General features: G+C 48.6%; 1 pseudogene; it reads right to left on the reverse strand.

Annotated features, from left to right (window-relative positions):
* Positions 1-18,351: 18,351 nt before the first annotated feature.
* LOC102245949 overlaps positions 18,352-25,122 on the reverse strand; it is a 45,639-nt pseudogene continuing 38,868 nt past the window's right edge.

A 25,122-nucleotide genomic window follows, 5' to 3' on the forward strand; every position in this document is an offset into this window, starting at 1 on the left:
GGTCCCCTTTTCGGTTCCTTCCCCCATGTGTGTCACAAACCTATGAGGCCTCAGAGGGTTCCCCGTTGAGGGCCGGGCCTCCTGGAACCCTATGAGATGCAACCTGGCAAGTTCTCCTTGCATTTCCAGGAGCCTCTCGGAACCTCTCAGTTCCACTTTGTGACGACTGATTTCCTACACTGACCTCAGTCTCCACTGCACCAAACGGAAAGGGTCGATGAAATAATGGTTTCGGCCATGATGTGTGGGAACAGGTGTGAAAGGAGGCTGAGCTGACAGCCAGTGAATAAAGAGCCATCCACATGCCAGGCACCATTCAAATTGTGTTGCAGATGTTTAATCTTCATGGCAACTCTATCAGGTAAGTACTATTATCATCATCATTTTTCCCCAGGTGAACCCCGAGGTTCCCAGAGGTTGAGTAACCTGCCCAGGGTCACCCAGCTAGTAAGCAACACTGCTGAGACCCCAGGGGCCCAGCTCCTGAGTCCCATACTTATAACTTGCATCCTTCTGATGCTGAAATGCATAGTCATCCTCCTCCTAATATTCCACAGGCTCCGCAGCCCAGTCAGGATGAAATCCCACCTCCACAGATGGGCCTGTCTGATCCAGTCCAGTCCTGCTTTTCAGCATCGTATCTCGCTCCCCTCATGGCATCATGTGTGCCTCTGTGTCTTTTCACATGCTGATCCCTTTGCTTGAGGTGCGCTTCCCTCGTTCTCTGATTGGTGGCCATCACAGCTGACCTTTCAAAGCATCTTCTCTGCCAAATCACCGTGGACTTCCTGTGTCTGCGCGGTGCATCTGTTTCATCACTACAGGGCTCCCTTGGGGTAAGCATCACCTCATGTTTGTCTCCTCGTGAGATTAGAAGCTCCTTGAGGGCAGGGCTAGGGCTCAGTCCTCTAGCCCTGACCACACAGCAGGATCAACACATATTGTCTAAGATGACCTAGACCAGCCGTGGGCAAACTACGGCCCGTTTGAAATTAATAAAACTAAAAAAAAAAAAGACCGTACCCTTTTATGTAATGATGTTTACTTTGAATTTATATTAGTTCACACAAACACTCCATCCATGCTTTTGTTCCGGCCCTCCGGTCCAATTTAAGAACCTATTGTGGCCCTCGAGTCAAAAAGTTTGCCCACCCCTGACCTAGACTGACTCTTGTCCTGCCTGCACTCCCTTCATGTTTAGTGTAGCCTGACCCCATGGGAACCAAGGTACCACGGCTAGGGACATTGCCATTGGATCAGCCGGTGGTGCCATCCTGTACCATAGCACAGCACTACAGACTGAGTGGCTCAAACAGCTCTCAATTCTGAAGGCTGGAAGTCCAAGATCAGGGTGTCAGCAAGTAGATTTCCTCTGAGGCCTGTCTCCTTAGCTTGTAGTGTCATATGGTTGTCCCTCTGTGTGTGTGGCTGGGTCCTAATCTCCTCTTCTTACCAGAATACCAGTCATTTGGATTAGGGCCCACCCCAAGGACCTCATTTAACCTTAATTACCTCTTCAAAGGTAATTAAGACTGTATCTTCAAATACAGTGACATTCTAAGGTACTGGGGGTTAGGACACAATTCAGGCCATAACACACTCCAATTTCCCTCCTTCCTTTTGCTCCCCAAGGTAATCTACATGTAGCTATAATCATTAAAGATTAGGAGCATCCAGCCCAGCCTCTGCATTTCACAAATGGGGAACTGAGGCCCACAGGTGCGAAATGGCTCACCACTAAAATCAACCAGCAAATTAAGTCAGAGTTCCTGGTTACTAGTCCAGGGTTCTTCCTATGATCACATATCCATTAGCCAATACCATCTTTGCTATTCTGAGCACCCCCTCACCCGCAAGGCAGAGCAGAAGGGAGGCCTGCCTGGAAGTCTCCTCCCTCTCCCTGCTCTATGATGGCAGGACTGATACCCATGCCTCCCCCAAAGCCCAGATGCTAGAGCTGTTCCCAGCCACCTCAGGGTTCCTACAAGCTGCCCTGGCCACTATGGTCAGCCCTGGAGCTCCCAGAAGGAGACGTTGACTGAAATACCAAGCAGCTGACTTTCTCTTTTCAGCCCAGAGTGTCAGTAAAAAAGGATTTCCTCGCCACTGCACATGTTCTGCTTGGGTTGGTCAAAGGCCTACCAGAAGCTGAGAACCGTGGGGCCAGTGGAGTAGCCCCCTGACCCCTTGTCCCATAGCCCTTTACAGTCCAGTCCTCTCCAGAGCCACCCTCATTGCATCCACACTGTCAGAACTCAAAGCTCTTCTTGAGTGATCGGAACCATCGCGGCCATGCGGGCAAGGCCCCCATGCCTGCAAAAGAAAAGCCACCCTCCGCAGCGTGACAGTCGGGGTCCTCTGCCTTGGCTCTCAGTTAGGAGCATGGATCGTGGGCCAAACTGAGCAAGCTCAAATCATTTTCCTAGCACTTCCTAGTTGTGTAACTTTAGAAAAAGTTACTTAGCCTCTCTGTGCGTCAGTTTTATAATCTATAAAATGGGGACAATAGCAAGACCCTCCTTATAGAATCGTTATGTATATTAAATTAGTTGATATGTGAACAGCATGAAGAAGAGTACCTAGAATACATTAAGCCTTATGTAAATTTTTTGTTAAAAACATACATACATACATATGTACATACCTCCCACCCCACCCAACACACCCAACCCAAAGACGGCAAGCTTTCCTAAGAACCCACAGTGTACAAGGCACAGATTCTGGCAGGAAACAGCTTAGGAATGCAGGTGTACTAGATACAGCCTTAAAGGACAGGGGTCATCACCAGTGGGCTGAAAGTGGGGGGACGGAGTAATTCAGGTAAAGGCTGAGCAGTCAAGACTGCGTAAGAGCACATGGGTGTTAGGCTAACGGCCGTGTGGTTAAAGCTCTGAGCAGGAGGACAGGTGGTGGGAGCTGAGGCTGAAAGGACAGGAGACCAAATCTTGCAGAAATGGGAAGCTAGTGAGGGGTCTCAGGGTGTGGACCACTTATCAGTCTAAGAATACACCATGCACATGCCCATCTCTGGGCTTTTCACCCTGGCCCTGGCCCCACTCACACTACCATTCAACAAACACCAAGTTTCAACTCTGACCCTGCTCAGTAGTTGGCCTGGCATAGGGTGTATGCAGTCTCTGTTCTAGAAAGAAGCATAGAGTCAAGAGGAGAGAAAGCTAATTAGATGATTTGAGTTCTGGGTGAAATAAGAATGAGACCCTGGACAAGGGCAGCTCCAGCTGAACTTGGGGAGGTCAGGGAGGGCTTCCCAGAAGACGGGGCATGTGAGGAGAATGGTGAAAAAGACCTGAGCCTTTGCAATGGGGGCAGGTGAGGGCTGTTCCAGTCTGTGAGAAGGCACCAGGGCGTGAAACTGCTGATGACAGGTCATGACTGGAGCAAAGGGCATATAGGGGGCCGCGAGGCGAGGGACAGGGCTGCGAGGGAGCAGGTGACCGGAGCTGGCGGGGCCATGTGGGCCAGGCCAAGAAAGAGTATCAGCACCCAGGAGTGAACAGGCTAGAGATGGACTTCGGGGAGGGGAAGGGCATAAATAGAGCCACATTTTGGAGAGAACCCTGTGGGTTCCCCCAGCAGCAGAGCCTGAGACAAGAACATAGATGGAGGTGGTTTACTTAAGAGGTGACCCCCAGGAAGCAGCAGGGGCAGAGTGAGGAGAGCGAGTTAGGGATTTGAGGGAAGACAATTAGGAGTGTGTTGCTGAGCTGGTTACCTCTGTGGGCAGCTGGGCTTCAGGCTTGCTGGGGACCCTCTGAGTCACTATGAATGAATTTCATATTGTCTCCAACGTCGGTCCCCATCGCCTGAGAGTTTCCTTCAGGAGGCAATAATTCTCCTCCTTCCCATCACTCCTCCAGATTGTGCCTGGGCAGGAGCTGATGGCCTTCTGTGGTGTAGAACAAGCCCTGCATGTTTAAAATAGGATGCTCACAACATGCATGAAACTGTCCTCACAGCTGTGCTGAAATCAGGTGGCGCGAGGGAGGTGTGTGGGCACAAAAACATCTGCAGCAATCCCGTGGGTCCAAGGTGCACTGGTGAGAATTATGTTCCATTGCAAATTTAAAAAATAATAGTGGCTTAATCAAGTTAGACTTATTTCACTGTCACACTGAAGAAATCCAGAAATAGTGATTTATGGCTTCATTTTGTGAAAGGAATTCTTCGAGCTATGGAAGGCCATTCTCTAGTGGACCAAGGTGACTTAGAGCTTCAGCCATCATATTCATGTTCCAGGTGGCAGAATAGAGCAGCAGAAAAAGAGTGCACTCTCTCCATTTTAAGGAAACTTCTTGGCCAGTGCTTAGGCGTGTGGTCATTAGCTACATGAGAGGCTGACAAGTGTTGTCATTTAGATCACTGGCTAAGCACCTAACTGAAAATTTGTGATTCTTGAACTAAGAAGGGAAAGAGAATGGACCTTCAGGGGTGACTAGCAGGTCCTACAACAAAGATGTGAGATGGAAACCAGGGGGTTCATTAGGAAGCAATTTTCACAATCCAGGGAGAGATGGGAAGGACTGAAGCAAGGGAGTGGGGATGAAGAAGGGACTGCTTCTGTCAAATGTCTGGGTTTGGATTTGACAGGACTTGGTGAGGGAAGTGGAGAGGAAAGGAGGGGAAGGGTTCAGGAAAGCCATTCACACACCCAGGAACTGCATAAGATCAACAGTTTGGAGGAAGGCCATGAGTCCCACTGCAGACACACTGCGTTTGAGAAGGACAGCCAGAGATGTCCAGTAAGTACATAGGTGGGTGTTCAGGTGGTCAGGAGAGAAGTCTCAGTCCAAGGTAGCTAGTTGGGTGCACCAGGAATTGGAGCAGAGAAGAGTCCTCAGGTGGGAGTGTGGAGGACGGGATCAGGGAGCTCAGACAGCACAGCTGGGCAACATCAGAGTATCACAGGCATGGAGCTGACCTTCTGAAGTGCATGTGAGGGAGAGTAGGGAGTGTTTATGCCCCTGGTTGGCTGTGTCCTTCTGTTGAAGCTGCTAACAGGAAGTCCCTTTCAGAGCTATACTCTGGGTTTCAGTAATCTCTTGGCCTTCCAGCCTAGGACTGGTAATGGCTCCCAGAGATTATTCACCTTAGAGTGATGCACTATTTCCTGTTGGATTCCCTTAGTCCTTCCATACTGTCATAAACTGTGCCTTCATTAAACTCTCCTTAATTTCAAAGATGATGAAGATGATATAGATAGATAGATAGATAGATAGATAGATAGATAGATAGATAGATAGATAGATAGATAGATAGATAGATAGATAGATAGATAGATAGATAGATAGATAGATAGATAGATAGATAGATAGATAGATAGATAGATAGATAGATAGATAGATAGATAGATAGATAGATAGATAGATAGATAGATAGATAGATAGATAGATAGATAGATAGATTGATAGATACAAAGTAAGAATAAACAGATGGTTGGGAGGATGGATGGATGGATGGATGGATGGATGGTAGATATATAGATAACAGGAAAGATGAGGTCACAAGAGAAAAATGAGATCAGAAGAGAGGGACAGTGGGGGATGCCTGGGGAGAAGCTGAAGTCAGGGGAGAAATGAGCTCAAGGTCAAATGTGATCCCACATTAGTTACTAGTAAAAGGAAGGCTATGACGCACTTATTGGATTTGCCACAAGACGGTCGCCAATGACCTCAGTGAGAGCAGGTCCATGTTGTCGAAGAAGCCAGACTGCAATGAGTAGAGAGTTGCAGAAATGAGTGGGAAATGAAGAAGTAGAGACAACTGCTTTCTCCATCGTCTCCACCTAAAAAGCCTGGCTCACATGTCACGTCCTCCACAAGCTTTCTCTGGGGCTTTTCTTTCTCTGTGCTCCCTGAGCGTCCTGTTACCCAACTGCCACAAATCAATGGCTGAGCTCCAAGGGGAGAGATCCATGACCCTCACAATGTCATAGAAAGAGCACTGGAATTGGAGTCTAGAAACATGGGTTGAAAAATCATTCAGCCCACCCTCCCAAGTTCCTGCAAAGGAAGCAGATCTTGTTCAACTTGTCCAGGAATGGGCTCTGGGGCCCTGCTCAGTGCCCATTGTCCCACACCATGGAGTGACCCTCCAGCTGCCACCCAGCTGGGCCTCCTCATTGGTCAGCACCCAGTAAAGAATCACAACCTGCCCTACTACTGCCCTCATCTGCTTCCTCGGCCATGAAAAAATGTAGGGGCACCCAATGGTCAAAGACATCCCTCTTTCCCACCATTGCCAGGACTGGTCAAGGCCAAAGGCAATCTCTATTACCTGGGTTCTATCAATAAGGGAATATTGATTATTTTACCCATGAGATTTTACTGCTCCTTCTGAATTGAACCCTAGAAGCCAGAGAACTCAAGGACTTTTGTACCATTTTCTATTCAATCATATGTTTCATTTGACAACAATTAAGACCCTCAACATTAGAAGAGAATTGGGGGAGGGGGATGGTTTCCAGGCTTGTCTATTCCTCAGAAGGGTGGTTCTGATGTGGAGCCAGGGCTGGGAATCACCAAATCTAAAATTAATCACAGGCAACAAATACTGAGCTAGACCTACTAGGTGCCAAGCAGTGTCACTGTGGTTAACCTTGCTACAACCCAACAGTGTGGGCTTTCTCAGCTCCACTTTGTGATGAGGAAGGGGAAACTCTGAGAGGTCAAGGGGCTTCCCGAACTATGCAGCTGATAAGAGGCAGTACCAGGGTTGGAATCTGGGTCTTTCTAATTTAAACTCCCAGCCTTGCCTATACCCCTCTAGGCACACCCTTCTGTGTGAGAGCCTTTTGTTAACAGACCCTAAGGCGATGGGCTGAGTCCTGGTCTAGGAGCCGATACCAGAATGAGGGTGGCCAACACATGAACAGTTAACTCTAACACAAAGCTGCCTGGGAAGGACAAACAGAGGTTCCAAGGGCTTTGAGAGTCCAGTGGTAGTGTGGTGGGGACACGGCGAGGAACCAAGGAAAGCTTCTGGGAAGCGCTGATGTTTGAGCTGGGTCTTGAATGATGCCATGTACTTCCATCTGTCATACAGCAGGCCACGCACTGTGGTTGGTCCAGGGGATAGAAAGGTAAACAGGATGCAGTCCCTGCCCTCAGGATGCTGAGACTCTAGCATTCTACCTTCTCTGCACCCCCCACATTCTCTGCAGGCCTTTCTCCTTCCCCTTCCCCTACTCACCTGCCCCCATTCCTCCACTTCCCATGGTGCCTCAGCTCCCCGTGACCCTGCAGAGCACCCTCCACAGTGAGCCAGGCTTTTCAGTCACCCAGGAAATGGGGTGCTCCAGGTCCAGAGCTCAGGGAGGAGAGAAGCGCATGGGCCCCACCCAGGCCAGGGGGTGGGGGTGGGGGACCAGGAGGCGAGCGCCAGAGCCGAAGAGTGAGTCATAGCACACAGACACCCGAGAAATGGGCATAATAAGACCCACTTCCCTGGGAAGTTGGGGAGAGAGATGAGATAGGAAGAGAAAGTGCTTTGAGCTCCTCAGAAGAAAGAGACCATAAACAGACCCAGGGTGTTATTACCACGGTCATTACCTGCTTCAATTAAAGGGGCACTCATCCAACTGCATGAGGAATTGCTAACCAGTCCTGCAACCCACACAGGGTTGTTTTTTTTTAATATAATTTCATTTTTATTATTAACAGCTAAGCCCATGAAATATTCCTCAAGTCATTCTAACTTGTTAATACTCCCCTTCAGGCTGGGTGCGGGGAGGGGTCCCCTTCCTCCCACATGACCAGGCAAGGATCCATCCCAGAGAAGAGAACGCGAACTACCCGCCACCCTAACACCCCAGCACTCCAGCCCTGGGTCCTTCCCACAGAGGTCTGCCATCATCTCTTGGTCCCTGGTCTCACTGTCCAAATTTCCCATCTCCTTGGCCCTTCATGCCTTTCCTTGCTTCATGTCCCTGCCTACACCTGCCTTATCTGTGCCTCAATCAAGGGCGAGAATTGAGTGAACTCCTGCTGGGTGCCAGGCACTGAGGAAACGAAGATTAGTTAGGCACAGTCTTTGCCTTCAAGCAGAAAAGCACAGAGGCTGTTTCATTCATTCACCCAACTAGCTCTGAGCCAGGGCACCGTGTTCTGGACCTTGTGCCGCATACTCAGAATGGGGAGGTGAATGACACACATCCCACCCATAGGAAACACACCTGTGAAGGGACACTGACCCCCAACAACTGCAGGAATACTCACCGATGAGTATTATAATAAAGCAATGCCCCCAAGTGCTGCGGAGGTAGAAGGAAGAACCTACCATGGGAAAGGGTCCCAGGATGAACAGACCTGAGCTAGGCCTCAGGGTACTCGGGGAGGGAAGGGCATTACAGGCAGAGGGAACAGCATGAGCAACGTGCTCGGGGCATGGGGAGGGGTCCAATGTGGCTGGGGAGATGGCGAGTTGGGAGGAGAGGTAAAAGTGAGGCTGGTGAGGAGTGAGGGGTGGATGGTGAAGGTCCTCATATGCATCACTATAATGATGGACAGCAGCGTTTACAGACCCAGCCATGAGCTCGAGACTGAAGATGCCCAGGCTGCCCAGCCAGTAAGAGGACAAGCAAGCTCAGGGGGCCCTGGCTCTTGATGCCAATATAAGGGGTTTGATTGAGGGCGGAAGTGGGGGATTTAGGCAGAGGGAAGGGGAGCAGCAGGCTCCTTGGGATAACTGGGGCTTTGGGCAGGATAAGGGCCACTTAAAGGGGGGGTATGGGAGGAAGAAGGTACAACTGGGGAGTAGAGGGCCTCACGGAGGGTTCCCAGGAGAGCCTTGGCCTCCTCCACAAGCACCTGGGGTCAGCACAGAGCGCATCACAAGGGGCAGAGCTAGAAACAACCATAAGGAATATCTCTGGTGAGTAGGACATTCCCCGTCTAAATAATCCACCAAGCGGCCAAGGTTTACTCCACACTACCTGAGCCTTAATCCGAGGCAATAGTATCTGTTGCTTAGACTGCTGTAGATGAAGTCCAAAATCCTTACCAGAAGGTTCTGTGTGGTCTCTTCCTGGCTTCAACCACCCACATCATGTTCATTCACCCCTCCCTCTGCCCCACTTCGCCCCCGCCATGGATTTCCTACACTCCACCGCACAAGACTTCTTCAAGGATCTTACAAAAGCCAGGCTCTTTGTGTCCCCGGAACTTCATGCTTAAAACACTTCTTGTCACTCCTCCTATCCTCCCTGTTCCATTTCCAAACTGACCCCTTGTCCTTTAGGGTCCAGGCCTCACTAACCCTCCCCCTGCCTCCTGCCTGTTCCACAGTCATGACACTCCGTTCATCTCCAGCTGGTGCTTTTATGATATTTGTTCATTATCTGGCTTCTGCACAGCTTTATAAACTGGACCTTTCCACAGCCCTGCTCCCCATGGCTGGGACAGTGCCTGGCACAGAGCAGGATTCGTGAGTCTTTATTGGGTGAATGAATGAGTCAACACAAGAGAAAATGAACAAATGAAGGAGTGTGCAAGCCTTGAGCTGTCCTTTAACTTTGTGCTGTTCTCTCTGCCCAGACCAGCCTCCGCTCTTCACTCCCAAGCCCCTTAGTCCCTCTTGCCCCGGGAAGGCCTCCCTCTAATGGAAGGGGACACTCCTCTCAATGGCCACCATGGCTGTGTTGTCTGAACATCGTGACGCTTCAGTAAACACACTGGTTTGTGGTGACTCCGTGTGTGTGTGTAAATCTTGCCTCTCCGGCTAGAAGACAGCTCATCCAGGCCTGACTCTGTTAGATACAAAATTGGGCTCCCAGATAAGGGAGGTGAGGGGTCACATGCCTGAAAGTGAGCTCAGCCACCAAAAGGGATTGAGTCACTGTACAGGGTTTTGAACATGACAGCATCATATAAATGTGGCCCTTTCCTGCACTGATTGAGCACTCTCTACCCCTAAAGCAGTGGTTCTCAACCTTGGCTGCACATTAGAATCACCTGAGAATCTTTTTAAAATCCTGATTTCTGGGCCTCATCCTCCGGAAATTCTGTTTCTTTGTTACTAATGTTGTGGCCCCACCCCATAACAAAGAAACATTCCTCCAGAATGAGGCCCAGAAATCAGTATTTTATTTTTATTTTTTAATATATTTTATTGATTTTTTTACAGAGAGGAAGGGAGGGGGATAGAGAGTTAGAAACATCAATGAGAGAGAAACATCGATCAGCTGTCTCCTGCACACCCCCTACTGGGGATGTGCCCGCAACCAAGGTATATGCCCTTGACCAGAATCGAACCTGGGACCCTTCAGTCCGAAGGCCGACACTCTATCCACTGAGCCAAACCGGTTAGGGCAGAAATCAGGATTTTAAAAAGATTCCCAGGTGATTCTAATGTGCAACCAAGGTTGAGAACCACTTCCCTAAAGGGTCTGAGAGATGATACAAGAGAGGGAAATTGTGCTTAAGCCCTGGGCCCTGAGTGCTAGTTTTCAGCTCAGTTACAAGAGAAGACCTGATCATTAGTAATCACCATGTAAGACTATCGGCTAAGTGGCCAAGAGAACCCCACCTTCGGAATTCCATTTCTTTATCACTGAACAATCCCAGAGTCTGGCTCCATGCCCGTGAGGCACCTAGGTGCTCAGTTCCCTTCCTCCCTGGGTGGTGTCCTCTTTCAGCATCCCTACTGGATCTCCTATTTCCACCTTCCCATTTAATCTTCTCCTGTGGTGTGTGCATGTGTGTGTGTGTGTCACAGCAAGTTTGCCCCAGAAAAAGCACATGCTGCTAAAAGCACTCCTGGGCTGTCTGCACACTCTGCCACCCCCTAGGACAGCTGTTATTGATGGGTCATTTGTGAGTGCTTGAACTCAACAGCCTGCCTCCAACAAACTCACCCCCATTCGGCAACACAGCCCAATGGTAATGGAGAGAGTTAATGCTTGAACCTGGACTCCAAAGTTCCCGATGGATCCCTAAGCACGCTTCCAAGGTCTTTTCAAGGCAAAGGTGTTTTTGATATCTAAAGAGAGATCCCTGTTACCACAGAAAAATAGTTGAGTTGGGTAAGGTGACTCTCTTGGCACTTTTCAGGGATTGGGACATGGGAGTTGCCAAAGTTTCTCCAATTCTACCACCCCACCTCGAGCTCCTGGATGATGAAATATTCTGAGGAGTTTGAATTTCCTACAGGGATGAGCCGAGCTAAACTCAGTACCCCAGCCTACTTCCCGGGCATCACTAAAGGACGAGTCAGGCTTGAGATGACGCCCTCACCGACATCTTATAGCCTAGAACACAGCTCCCCTCCTTGAATGCCAGTCACCGGGAGGAGTTACTTCACCTATTAGCTGGCAAATGAGATGCCAGGTGGAAGCAGTGTTGAAACAAAAGCCGAAGCACCCCCACCCCAAGGCGTGATGAAACACTTGGAAGAAGCCTTCGCAGGCACTTGGCACCTGCAGGAAAGAGAAGGAGAGGTGGGAACTGGGGCTGGAGACACCCAGCTGCACGGTCTTCACGGTCTTCAGCATGCCCCACTGACAGCAGAGAGGCAGAGGACTGGGTGGGAAGGGAATTGATAGGTTTGGGCCATGCTGGCGCCAGCGGCTCCTTGTTTGAGAGATCTTAGCAAAGTCTGAAGCCTGAGGCAGAACAGGCCCTTCATATGGAAAAGCTGCTGCAAAAGCACAGCTGCATGGACGAAAGCCTGATCAAGGCAGAATTTGGCAAATAGGTTCAGCCTTTGGTACCTTAGAGAGAGGCTTTGCTTTCTCATTGAGTCTCCCCACCTGAGCCCAGTGATCCTAATAATTCCCTAAGACTTCATGGCTGGAAAAAGCAGGAAGAGAAGTCTACTCACAGAATGTAGAAGGAGAGGAGAAAAAGGAAGAGAGTAGGGAAGGAGAGAGGGAGAAAAGAAAACAAAAAGAATGAAATCTTTGAGATTGTATCTGTAATATTTCTGAGCTGAGATATTCAGAGATTCCAGCAGTTTGAAAAAATTCTTTCCAATGAATGGAATGTTGTGTGCTAATCCATGTGCAAGTATATACGTATCTGTGTTTGTGTGCTTGAATGCTGTGTGTGTGTGTGTGAGCATGAGTACATGTGTGAGAATCTGTGCATTTCATGATATGTGAGTGGGCACGCGGGTATGTGTGTGTGTGGATGCATTTATGTGTATGTACAGGCATGTGCATATTTGTGTTTCTGTGTCTGTGCAACATCCCAGAAAGAAAACAACCCTGAAATCAGCCTCAGAAAAGGTGTGATCTTATCTCGATCGGCCATGTACCAGCTGTGTGACCTTGAGCAAGTCATGTCACCATGCTGGGTCTCAGTTATCTCCTATGTTCTAGTTCCTTGAGCAGCAATTTTCAACCAGTGTGCTGCAAGAATCTTTAAAACATGCAATACCTGACTATTTAGTCAGGGGCACTGACCTCTTTTCCCTTAGATTGTCCAACAAAAAAATGACAACAGCCAATACAACAATAGCTATCCGGTGTGAATGAGTTAAAATTATATCTTTTTTTCTGTCAGATTGGCAAATAGTATATATTTTTTTGCATAATTTTAATAATTAGTTTATGTGTGCCACGAGGTGGAAAAGGTTGAAAACCACTGTCCTAGAGCAATGCCTAGCACATAATAATCACTCAATAAATATTTATAAAATGAATGATTGGTATTTGGGGAAAATGATGCCTACTTCTGAGGGTTGAGGAGATGAGAAAATGAGAAAATATATGTAAAACTACTCAGATTCCCCACAGTACTTGGCACTTAATAGAAGCCCAGTAACTGTTAGCTCTTCCTCTCCCAACTCCAGGTTTTCCCCCCTTGGTAGAAGGAGGTCAATGAAGGACATGATGCATAAGGTCACATGCCTCTTGCAGCCCCTTCTTTTGGCTAAGTAAGAGCTACAGACCATATTCTTGAGCCAATTTTCAGGGGCTTCTGAGACCCCATTATGTTATATATTAGCCAGGCCTCTTCTTCCTGTTCTCAAATACTGATGGTAATTCATTTGTAAGAATTGATTGAATTTTAATGACTCAGAAATGTGAGGTCAACTTTGCTTTTAGTAACCTTTGGGGCAGGAAGCCTAGTGAGTGAGCTGGTCCCCTGGCCTCCTAACTGGTGGTGTACCTGTGGGTCCCAATCTTGCAAGACAGGAATTGTTATCTTTGCTATGCAGTTGAAGGAATGAGAGCTCGGAGAGGTCAAGTCACTGGCCAAGGTCACACTACTCGCTCCAGGACACCAGAGTTGCCTCCAAGTTTGACAGGCGATATTCAGAAGCTTCGGGAAGGTAAGAATCTCCTTACTCAGGCAGACAAAAAACAGGTCTCTAACATTCTAAATCCACAAACATCTCCAGATCTCTGACCAGTCAGCCCCGGCAGAGTATTGGCAGATAGAGCCAGGGCTGTGTGGCAATCAGAAAACTAGTCAGGTGGGACTGGAACGGTGCCTCTGAGGTATTTCACAAACACAGGGAACAAACACATTCGGTGTCGCAATCCTGGCCACTGGGAGCTGCCGCGTTGGCTGTTTTTTTGAGAACGGACTGAGGATAAGGAATTGGAGGGCCAAGGTGCACGCCATCTTGGAGGCTGTGTCAGCCCTGGGGAGACGTGGCCCCTCAAAGTCACCGCCAGGCAGACTGGCTCCTCCCAGTGTGCCAGGAACTACCAGACCCCTAGAGAGGCCCCCGGAGCCTTCCAGGGCCCAGAAGTAACCGGTTGTCACATCTTCTCCCACTGCTGCCTGTGACAGACCCTGTGACCCAGGCGAACCAGCCTCTGACGGGTCCCAAACGTACCTTTTCCGTTACCTCCAAGCCCAGGAAGCAGACCATCGCCTGCCCTCACCAGAACTATCCATCCTGTGATCCTCACAACCCAAGTTAATTAAGACCAAATCTCTCCCAGCGTTGCACAACGCCCTCTGCGGTAATTAGTACAACTGGGATGAGCTGCTCCCTCAACTCAGAGCACAGATATGGTCACATTCCACTTATTTTTTCCCCAGTGAATCTCCTCAGCACACAGCTACGTGGTCAGCAGAAAGTCCAGCCTCTCTCTGGAGGTTTCCTCCCTTCCCAGCAAATTGTCCCAGAGCCCTGGGGACAGGCCAAGTAAAGACAAAATGGGTTCTCAGCACACCAGGCGCAGGGGAGCCCGAGTCTGTTCAGTACACAGCTGCCCTGGACCCTGTCTGCCACTTCTCACCACCTCACGGTGCCACTGCTGGAGCTCATGCCCACAGACTGACAGCTGCGGGGTGGGGAGGGGGGGTTGGTGAAAAAGGTGAGGGAATAAGAAAGAAAAACCCACGCTCATAGACACAGACAACAGTATGGCGATTACCAGAGGGAAAGGAGGTGGGGGAGGATAAAGGGGGCCAAATGGTGATGGAAGGAGGCTTGACTTGGGTGGGGAACACACAATACAATATACAGATGATGTGTCATAGAATGGTACACCTGAAACCTGTATACAGTGGGGCCTTGACTTACTAGTTTAATTCGTTCCGTGACGGAGCTCACAACTCAAATTACTCGTATGTCAAATCACTGTGACGTTCACTGCGCCAACTAGCAGTAGGGTATCTGAAGCTGGCTCGTAACCCGAATTTTAGCTCGCAACTCAACTCAAAGCAAAAAAATCAGCCGAGAAGGCTCCTATCTCGAAAAACTCGTTAGTCGGGACACTCGTAAGTCAAGGCCCCACTTATATATATATTTTTTACCAATGTCACCCCAATAAATTCAATAAAAATTTAAAATTTAAAAAACTCATGGCAGCAGTGCCCTCAGTGGTCCCGGCTCTGTCTTTTGGACGGAACAGACCCAGGGACACCCCTTCCTCAGCCTCCGCCACCCTCCAGAGGCTCCTCCAGTCGCCGCCTCGGAACCCCTCCGCCTCCTCAGCCTCCGGACCAGCCAACGCCATTTTGTTTTTTTGACCTTAACTCCTTATTGCCGAACAACCATGAGCTCCCAGATTCCTCAGAATCATCCCACCGCAGGGGAGACTGCCGCCTGCCCCCCGCGTCTGCGGCCTCACCGACCTCTCTTTCCCTCCAGGACGAGGTGGCCATGCGGGGCGCGGCCGCTTCTTCCGGGAGCTGGCGGAGCAGCAGCACCAGGGCAGCCACGGCTCTCAAAGAGCAAACAGCGCGGGGCCGCGCCCTCTCCAGGACGAGCTGAGGCCTCCCCAAGGCGAGTGGGCAACACTCAGGGCGCCATGGAAGTCGCCCTGGTCCTGGAGAACCTGAAGCGCAGGCCTGGTTCTGTCCGCAGCCCCTCGGCTCGGTGACTTCCTGCAGAGCCACTTCCGGGGGAGCAGGTGAAGCTCACCAAGAAGATGGGCGACACCTGCCTCCCCTCCGCAGGCTGCGGCCCGGGTTGGGCTGGGCGAGGAGCTCTTCCGAAGGCTCACCCTCCAGCACAACTAGGAGCCTGTGGAGCCCAGAGGCCTCTGAGGGCCCCTCTGCATCCCATGGTGGTGTCTGACAGCCTGAGCCTCTCCCGGAAAACACTAGCCATTCTTTTAACCACCCTGGAGCCCTCTCCCATGCATTGGACCAAATGGAAAACAATAAAGCTTTTGTAGCAAAATTTTTTAAAAAATTAAAAAAAAAAAAACACCCCACAAACTCATGACTACACAACTGCTCGGATACATACAAATGCCAAAACCAAGTCCCTGACCCACACCCAGGTCCCCGTGTCAAGTTCTTAAAGTACAATTTTCCTCATTCATTTCCTCATGCTCAGTATTTCCCAGGGTTTGAGAGACAGCGGATTCTCCTTTCCAACCTCACAAATCCTTTCTCTCCTGCCCCATGAGCACTGTGGGGAGCACCTCTCTTTCGAACATCCAGAAAGAGAATCATTTTTTTAAAATACCCTTCTCTCGCCCTGGCTGTTTTGGCTCAGTGGATAGAGCATCATCGACCTACAGACTGCAACGTCCCGGGTTCAATTCCAATCAAGGGCACATGCCCGGGTTGCGGGCTCGATCCCCAGTGGGGGGCGTGCAGGAGGCAGCCAAACAGTGATTCTCTCACCATTGATGATTCTCTCTCTCTCTCTCTCTCCCTCTCTCTTACTCTCTGATTTAAAAAGAAAATTATAAAATAACCTTCTCCCAAGAGCGTGAGGGCTTCTGGCTCCTCACCTGCTCTTCTCAGGGAGACTGCCCTTGGCGCCTGGTGTAACTGGCAACTTCCTCACTAAAGAGGAGAACAGAAGCCCAAGTCGAGTTTCCAGCAGGGCGCCTCCTGTAGGACACCTGCGACATTTGCTGCACATTTCAGGGCCGCAGAGCTGTTCCCAGACACAGCAGAAAACAGTAATTATGTTTGGGAAGGGCCTCCTGTCGGCCAGGCACTTTGACACATATGATCCTGTTTAATCCCAAAGACACTGAGAGGGAAGTGTGGAGAGACGAGTTGTGCAGAGCAGGAAAGTGAGGTCAAAGGGCTGAGGGCCCAGAGCTGCACAACTCTAAGATACTTGCACTCTTTCTCCTGCCCCAAGAGAGGCACAGCCTGTCCCCACCCCCAAGAGTTTACCACAAGTGAGGACACACTGAAAGACATGAAGGAATTTCTGAGCAGCCTGAGAGAGAGAAAGGAATCACAAAGGGGCAGCCTAAAGGGTTGTGTGGGGCGAAGGAGGGGCTGTTACTGTGGAAGATGAGGAAGGAATGGGTTCATTTTAGCCCCTAGAACTCAGCCTAGCCCATAGTAGGTGCTCCATTAATGTACATATTAACATATGATTGTTGCAAATGATTGTATAGATACTTGCCCTGAACACTGCTTAAGTGCCTGTCCTGTGCCCAGACCTGGGGTGAACCTGTGATGCATGAGGGCTGATCCAGCACAAAACCTCATCTCTGAAGCTTACCATGAAGGAGAAGACTCATTTCTCAATTATTCTAATTCAATTAGAAGAGAAACATGATATCAAAAAACTAGAGAAAAGGTGAAAAGGAAGTTCAGGGAAAGAAGATGTGAACATCCATTTGGAGTAGCTCAGGAAGGCTTCCTGGAGGAGGGAGCCTTTTAGCTGGGCCTCGGGTTATACATGACAATAACAACTAGAATCCACTAACTTCGGTTGCCCACTTGCTAAGTGCCAGGCTCTATCTCATATATACGGCCTTATTTAATTCTCCCAATAAACCCACGACGTAGGTACTGTTATTCCCATTTACAGATGGGGACACTGAGATACAGTAATGACAAAGCAGTAATGGTCGAAGAAGGGATGGAATTCCAGGTGTGTCTGGAATTAACCTCCCTAGTCAGAGGAGAGGCTGGGGCAGAGGGGGAGAAAGAGGTCTGCCTCCTGTGGGGAGGACTCCTCTGCAGTGGACTTCCCACAGGAGCAGGAGTTAAGTGTGTGCAGGGAGGGGACGCAGGCCAAGTCTGTTTCTGCTTGAGAGGCACAGTCTCCCTGCCACTAGGAACCAGCAGCACAGTGACTAGCAAACTCCAACAAATGAGATGAGACACTTGTTGTTTGCAGAACAATTAGAGGGAATTGGGATTGCTTGCTCTCAACCTCCCCAAGTGTGAGCATCGTAAGTCAAGGAAATGAACTAAAGGGCTCACCTTCCCACCAATAACAGCTTTCACTTACTGTAGGCAAGGCCTATACTAGGCTTTTGCAAACATTATCTCATTTTAATTTTCAAAGAAACACTTTAGCAACTATAGGTAATATCCATTGATTGAGAATCATGTCCCAGGCATTGTTCTAGATGCTCACATATGTTTAAACTCATTGGATCCTCACAGCAACTCTAAACAGAATTATTATTATTATTATTATTATTATTATTATTATTACTAGAGGCCTGTTGCACAAAAAGATTCGTGCAATAGGCCTTCCCTTCCCCTGGCTGCCGGCACCAGTTTTCCTCCAGCACCCAGGAACCAGGCCTTCGCTCCGGCCGGAGCCGCTTTCAAAGCCCTGGCTGTTCCAGCCGGAGCCGCCTTCAGTCTTCGCTCCGCCACTTTGCGCCGTATGCAAATTAACCGCCATCTTTGTTGGTGGATAATTTGCATATCGCGCTGATCAGCCGATGGGAGGCGTAGCGAAGGTACGGTCAATTACCCTGTTTGTCTATTATTAGATAGGATTATTATCCCCTCTTTGCAGAAGAGGAATCTCAGGCATAGAGCAATTAGGTATTTATCCCAAGGTAATAAGGTGGTAAAAGGAAGAACCAGGACTTGAACTCAGGTGGCCTGACTCCAGCACTCCTGCTGTTCACCACTACCCATTCTGCTCTATAAAGTAGGTGCATACAATTCAGGAATTTTGGCTACTCACGGAACTGTTTAGATTTTATTTGAAGGTTAACAGAAAGAGGAGGCTTGCACTCAAGCTAATGATTAGTATGGTGTAATATTTTAACCAAAATTTTTAAACCACTCTAAGGCTTACAGGCCTCTTAGCTAATGTTACAATCGTATCGTATTACTTAGGTTCAAATTCTTTAAAGAGTCATCAGAATAACACGGATTGATGAGACTTTCAAACACTTGCCACCCTCCTGCTCCTGGATGTTTATCATAATTTGTTTTTGCAACATAGCCATTTCTTTTTAAAGTTCATTTTGTGCACCAGTAGGTAGAGTATCATGACTCTTCTCCAAGTCCCCCATACTCTGTGAACTGCTCATATAACTATTTGTTTTCAGCTTTTAGCTCTGAGCAGCTCTAGATTGTTGAAAAAGCTTCTGCTGCCATTGAAACCAGTTAGCTAGTTTTCTTCTTGTTCGTCGGCTTTCTGCACAGCTAGCTCGCACTGCTGACACAAAGTCAGAAACTGCTGAGAATATTCTCGGTTAAGCATCTGCCTTTGATCTTGTTGTGTTTTCCCAATATGTTCAATTTTCTGATTATTGGTTTTGAGAGAAGTCTTGGTATGCATTTTCTCTTTGCAAAAAGAGTGTTCCAGCATATTCTGGACTCTACCCCCATATCTTCAACTATTTCTGCAGAAGTCCCCTTCTTCCCAGGCCTATCAATTACTGGTTCAATAACATCCTCCTCGGAACCACTCGGATCTTTTTTATCTTCTTTCTCAGAGTCTGACCCTCCATGGCTGTCTTCCCCGGTGTCCGGTATGTTTCCTCCCTGAGGACGCCCGATTTAGATGGTTTCTGACTGAGGTGTCCCCTTTGCTGCCACGATGCTCCTCTCAATCTTTGTTAAATGAATTTTAGAAACAAAACAAAAATGACATGATTAGCCCACGTTCACAGAACCGGGTGGTGTCCGTGGAACTGCCCCCCCCCCATCCCGCCCCCCAATTCTGTGCTCTTGGCACACTCCCCTATTCTGCTTCTCCATTAAATGAGCGCTTCCATTTTCGGTGTGAGATTTAAATCACCCGCGCACTCCCTTTTAGACATGCACATCACAGGGGCACCCTTATGGGCCCCCTAGTCAAGGGATTCAGCAGAAAGGACTCCCGAGGTTCAGACCCCAGGCTCCCTGCGGCTCACGGGCGGGGCGGAGGCTGCTGGGATGACTCAGGCCGAGACTAATTTACAAGCGCATGTGCCAGAAATCCTGCTCACACCCCGGGTGTGTGGGGTGGGACTTAAAGGGTCGAAAGGCGCCATCCTGAAGATAGAACTGCCTCAGACTGTGAGTTCTTCGCAAGCAGTCACACCTCCTATTGTCTGGCCAGCCTACGGTCTACCCTCATGACCCTCATCTGATGAACCTCGGTCCATCCAAGGCAGAGAGTGCCCAGGCTCTGCAGCTGGCATTGGAGAGCGGCCTTGCCCTCCATCGGAGTGGAAAGCAAGGCTGACGGGAAGACTGTGGTCTCATTCACAGCCTGGCTGCCTTCCACGCACCAACAATGACACAACTCCCTCCTCCGACGAGCACTTTCCAATCTGCACTGAGATCTGTTGGATGAGGAGCAGTTTCCATCGCAGCCGTGCGCAGGCAGCTGTGGGTGGGGGTGTGGATGGAGCTCTCCTCCACCCCAAGATCTGGGAAGGCAGAGCTCATCTCCTCACCGGCCAGAAGCCCAGCCAAGCACAACAGGGCTGCTGCGATGGCCGGGAGGAACCGGGTGAGAAACAGTCCCACAGCCAGAACCGTGAGAGCCCCAGTTGTCAGAGCCGCGTGCTCCTCTGTCCCGCTGATGGACGTGTCCCAAAAGGAACGCTTTGACTTGTTTTAGGAACTAGTCATAGCCTGGCTTGGGCACGCTGCCCATGTGTTACAAGAACAATCTCTGGGAAATGTGGAATAGAGTTATTGCCAAGCAGATCATAGCCCCGGAGTGTAGTATTCAGTGGCCCCTGGTACTCAGCCAGCCCCCAATTCCTCAGGACCCTCCTGATCACCAGCAGTGCCAGGCGAGCTGCGTGTGTGCTGAGTCCCTTTCATAGTCAGGCGCTGGGGCAAGAGGTACAATGACAAGGCCTCTGTCCTCGAGGACTTCTCCATCTGGAGCCCACAAATAATTACAACACCATCTGACAGATGCCGCAATGTGTACTGGTTATGGGGCCCAGAGGGAGGAGGGATAGGTCCTGTCTGGGCAATCCCGGGAGGATCAGAAGAGGTGAACTGTGAGCCAGGCCTTGAAGGTGAGCTCTGCTCAGCCAGCATTTGTGAAGCACCACTGCGTACCAGGCAGCACGCCAAGACCAGCCAGGGTGAGTGAGCGGTTGAGGGGGATTCCAACAGAGCTCCATTCCCACCCTCTTCACCAGCCCCCTCCTGCCTTCCTTTCAAATGCCAGTTCAAGAGTATCTTCTCAGCAAGAGTCATTTTCTGATTTCAACCAACCCCTAAGTCAACATCTCTTCTCAACCCATGAACTTGCAGCCTCTTCATGAACCAACCAAAATGCATTTGCAGAGGCTCAAAGAGTAGTTTAGAGTAGCTAAGAGCCGAAGATCCTCCCCAGCTTATGCTGGGCTTCAAGAAGAGACCCAATGTTCCTGTGCTCAAAGGGGTGCCAAATTGAATGGTTGTATTTAGAAGTCATAGAAACTTAGGGATAAATGAGGGGCGAGGAGAGCATCTATTCTCCTCAAGAATGCCAGTTGAAAAACTTCTTGGGATATTTCAAGTGTGAGCAGGTGTTTTAACTCAGGGACACTCTAAGCCCATTGAAAATAGAAGTTTGTGTTTTCTGTGTCTGGGTAACCATCCCTTTTCTTCCCACCCTCACACTTAACTTCTTCATAGGGACACCTACAGCTTGAGTGCAGAATGTCCTTGCTATGGTCTGAATGTCTGTGTTCCTTCAAAATTTGTATGTTGAGGTCCTAACTCCCAGAGATAATGGCACTAGGATGCGGGCCCTTGGGAGGTGATTGGGTCATGAGGGTGGAGCTCTTGTGAATGAGATTAGTGCCTTTATAAACGGATCCCTGGCCCTTCCTGCCATGTGAGGACACAGTGAGAAGGTGTTCTCCATGAACCAGGAGGAGAGTACTTAATAGCCAGCCATCTCATCAAATCTGCCAGCACCATGATCTTGGACTTCCCAGCATCCAGAACTGTGAGAAATAAATTTCTTTTGTTTATAAGCTACCCAATCTGTGGCATTTTCTTATAGCAGCCCAAGCGGACCAAGACAGTGCTCAAGCAAGCTATTCTGCACAGGAAAGCTACGTAGACCCTCAACAGAGTTGCATCTCTCCTGGTCAATTTAGGTTCCTCGAGGTGGGCCTGGGGAGGCATCTAAGGGATTGGAATCGGGAGACTAAATGTGTATTTACAGAAGGCAGAAAGGCAGGCCAGCAGGCAAGAAAGCAGGAAAGAGGGAAGGAAGGAAGGAAGGAAGGAAGGAAGGAAGGAAGGAAGGAAGGAAGGAAGGTTGGTTATTTTTGAGCACCTACTGTGTGCCTGGCTCCAAGTTAAGACTTTACACACATTAGTCAATACTGTTACATTTCATTTCTGCTTCCAGACAGCATGTAAGAAAGGTTTCATTGACTGCTTTACAGATAAGAAACTGAGGCTCAGAGAATTTAAGTAACTTGCCAAAGGTCAAAGCCCTAGTAAACAGGGATGCAATCCAATATCTGAAGACTCGAAAGCCAGCGCTTTTTCTAGATGGCCTGGATAAAAATAACTGCCATTTATCAAGACCCTGCTGCTTGCCAAGGCCTAGGACAGCCCTTTACAAACACAGAAAATCACTGAGCAGATCCTCCTGGCACAGCAGCCCCGCCCAGGTGCTTCTCCTGCCCAGCAAGCAGGAGCCAGGTAACTGTACCCTTTAGTGTCCAAACCAGAGCAGTTGTGAGTACAATGGCACAGTCCCATGTGGTCACCCTAGTTGTGATCACCCTAGTTGTAGCCCGCCTGCCAACCATTCATCCATCCCCCTGAGCAAATATGTTTGAAGAGGCTTAAATGCAATGCTCCAGTATGTTCCCTGAGTCCTCTTGACTCTCTCCAACAAGGGGTCATCTAGCCATTTGGGGACACTGACCACATAGTCCACTAAGGAATCTATAATAATAAAAGTGTAATATGCTAATTAGACTGGAGGTCCTTCTGGATGTCCTTCCATCCTTCGGGACGAAGCCAGGGCTGCAAGGGAAGCCCGGGTCCTGGGTGCCAGAGGGAAGCTGGTGCCAGCAGCCAGGGGAAGGAAGGCCTATTCTTGCATGAATTTCGTGCATTGGGCCTCTAGTATTAAATAAATTAAGGCAATATGTTTTATTATCTAGCTTTTTAATAAAACCGATACAGCCCATTCAAAGAATTATCATGTGCCTTGAGAACACATTCTCTCTTGCTTTTTTGAGGTTTAAAAATATCCTTTCTTTGGATGACATGATGGTTATAACAAATTCTAGTTTGGTTTCTAATGCCTTCAATGGACAAAATTCATAGTTGACAACTGTATGATATTGGTTTGCTTGTTTTAATTGTTTTACCATTTTGACGTGCACAGTTTGGTGGTATTAAGTACATTCACATTGCTTCGCAACCATCACTGCCATCCATCTCCAGAACTTTTTCTTCATCCCACACTGAAACTCTGAGCCCATTTAACACTAATTCCACATTCTCCCCTTCCCCAAACCCCTGGCAACCTCTGTTCTACTTTCTGTCACATGACTTTGTCTGTTCCAGGTACCTGCTCTAAATGGAATCATACAGTATTTGTCCTTTTGTGTCTGGCTTATTTCACTTAGCATAATTCTCTCAAGATTCCTTCATGTGGTAGCATGGTGTAGAGTTTCCTTCCTTTTTAAGGCTGAATAATATCTCATTGTATGCATAGACCACATTGTGTTTATTATTCACTCATCCTTGGAGCTTGGTTTAACTTGCAAGTTAGCATAATCCAATGGCCTGGGCACCACAGTTTCAGTCGGCACACATACTTAAGTGATAGGGCACACACTCCCCACGCTGCCCAGGATTTCTCTTTGTGGTTATATTTAAGCCTAGATGAAGGGGGGCAACCTAACTGAAGAGGGAGAATGATTTTCAGGCTTCAGCAGCCTCCCCACACTTCAGGATTTGATCCCTCGCTCTGTGGGTCTAGAGCAGCCGTGGGCAAACTACGGCCCGCGGGCCGGATCCGGCCCGTTTGAAATGAATAAAGCTAAAAAAAAAAAAAAACTGAGAGCGGGAGGGACTAGTCCAGCCGTGGGCAAACTACGGCCCGCGGGCTGGATACGGCCCGTTTGAAATGGATAAAACTAAAAAAAAAAAAAAAAAACCCGTACCCTTTTATGTAATGATGTTTACTTTGAATTTATATTAGTTCACACAAACACTCCATCCATGCTTTTGTTCCGGCCCTCCGGTCCAGTTTAAGAACCCATTGTGGCCCTCGAGTCAAAAAGTTTGCCCACCCCTGGTCTAGAGGCTCATTGTTCAGCTTACCCAGGAATGATCAGACCCTAGATAAAGGGCCCCAACCACCTTCATCCACAGCCACCTCCTTCACTGAGATATACCCCGAACTCAGATACTCGGGCCAAAACCTTTAGAATCACCTTCAACTTATCTCGTTTTCTCACATCCCCCTAACCAAAGCATCAACAAGTCTTGTCATCAGCAACTTCAAAATATATACAATTCAAATCCAACCTGTTTTCACTGCACCACCATATCCCTAGTCCAAGCCACCATATCTTATGCCTGACCATGACAATCGTGTCCTACATGGTCTCCCAGTGTGAGATCCTTCCCCTTACAATGCCCTCTTCATAGAAGAGCCATTCTGTCCTTCTAAAGTGTAAATGTGGTCATGTGATTTCCTAAAATACAGCAGAAACTTGCCCAGCTTAGCACAATGAAAATAATAAAGTCTTTTTAAAAACATATTCGTTGGTGAATGGCTAAGCTAGCAAAACAGAAATCTCTGAAAGGTAGGAACAATGTTTTAAGAAGCTTGACTCCATAAGGGTGAGCAACAGTGGAGATGACATGTGCCCAGGGTCAGGGCATCCCAATGCAAAGAAACAAGGGCTGAATGGATTTTGTGCGTTGACGGGGAAAGGACATGGGCAGAAAGCAGGAGCCAAGACCTGGGGCCCTCGCAAGGTGGGAAGGCAGACTGGAAATTCCCATGAAAAGTCAAACCTCCCAAAATGACAACCTCAGTGGATGAATAAGAAGCAAAAATTCACTCCACAGAATGAAACTTACTGGTCTAGCTTTGGCTGTGGGTGAAACAGAAACAAAAGAAACATGATTCCCTTGAGAATTCCTGAGCACAAGCCCAAGTTCACAGTGTTTGGGGCCATTAATCGTATATCCTAGATGGTCCACTCTAACCCAAGTAGACCTGTGTACCCAGCAGAAACACACCACAAATAGGCCCCAGCTTCAAAAAATTGCCACAGATATTGGTCCAAGGTGCATAAGTTCACAATCAGGAATCATAAGCACACAAATAAACAAACCCTCATAAGTGAGAGTCGGCAGAATCAACAAACTATGGCATCAGCCCCACAAAGACTGCAGATGTTGCCATTAATAGGTACAATGAATAAAGCAATCATGTAGATAATGAAACACAAGGGAGGACTGAGTGTGTACTAAGAGAATAAAAAACCAACCAGGCATGTTTGAAAAAATAAATAAATAGAACTTCTAGAAATGAAAA

This window comes from Myotis brandtii, unplaced genomic scaffold, assembly GCF_000412655.1.
Source record: "Myotis brandtii unplaced genomic scaffold, ASM41265v1 scaffold494, whole genome shotgun sequence".
NCBI classification, from domain to species: domain Eukaryota; kingdom Metazoa; phylum Chordata; class Mammalia; order Chiroptera; family Vespertilionidae; genus Myotis; species Myotis brandtii.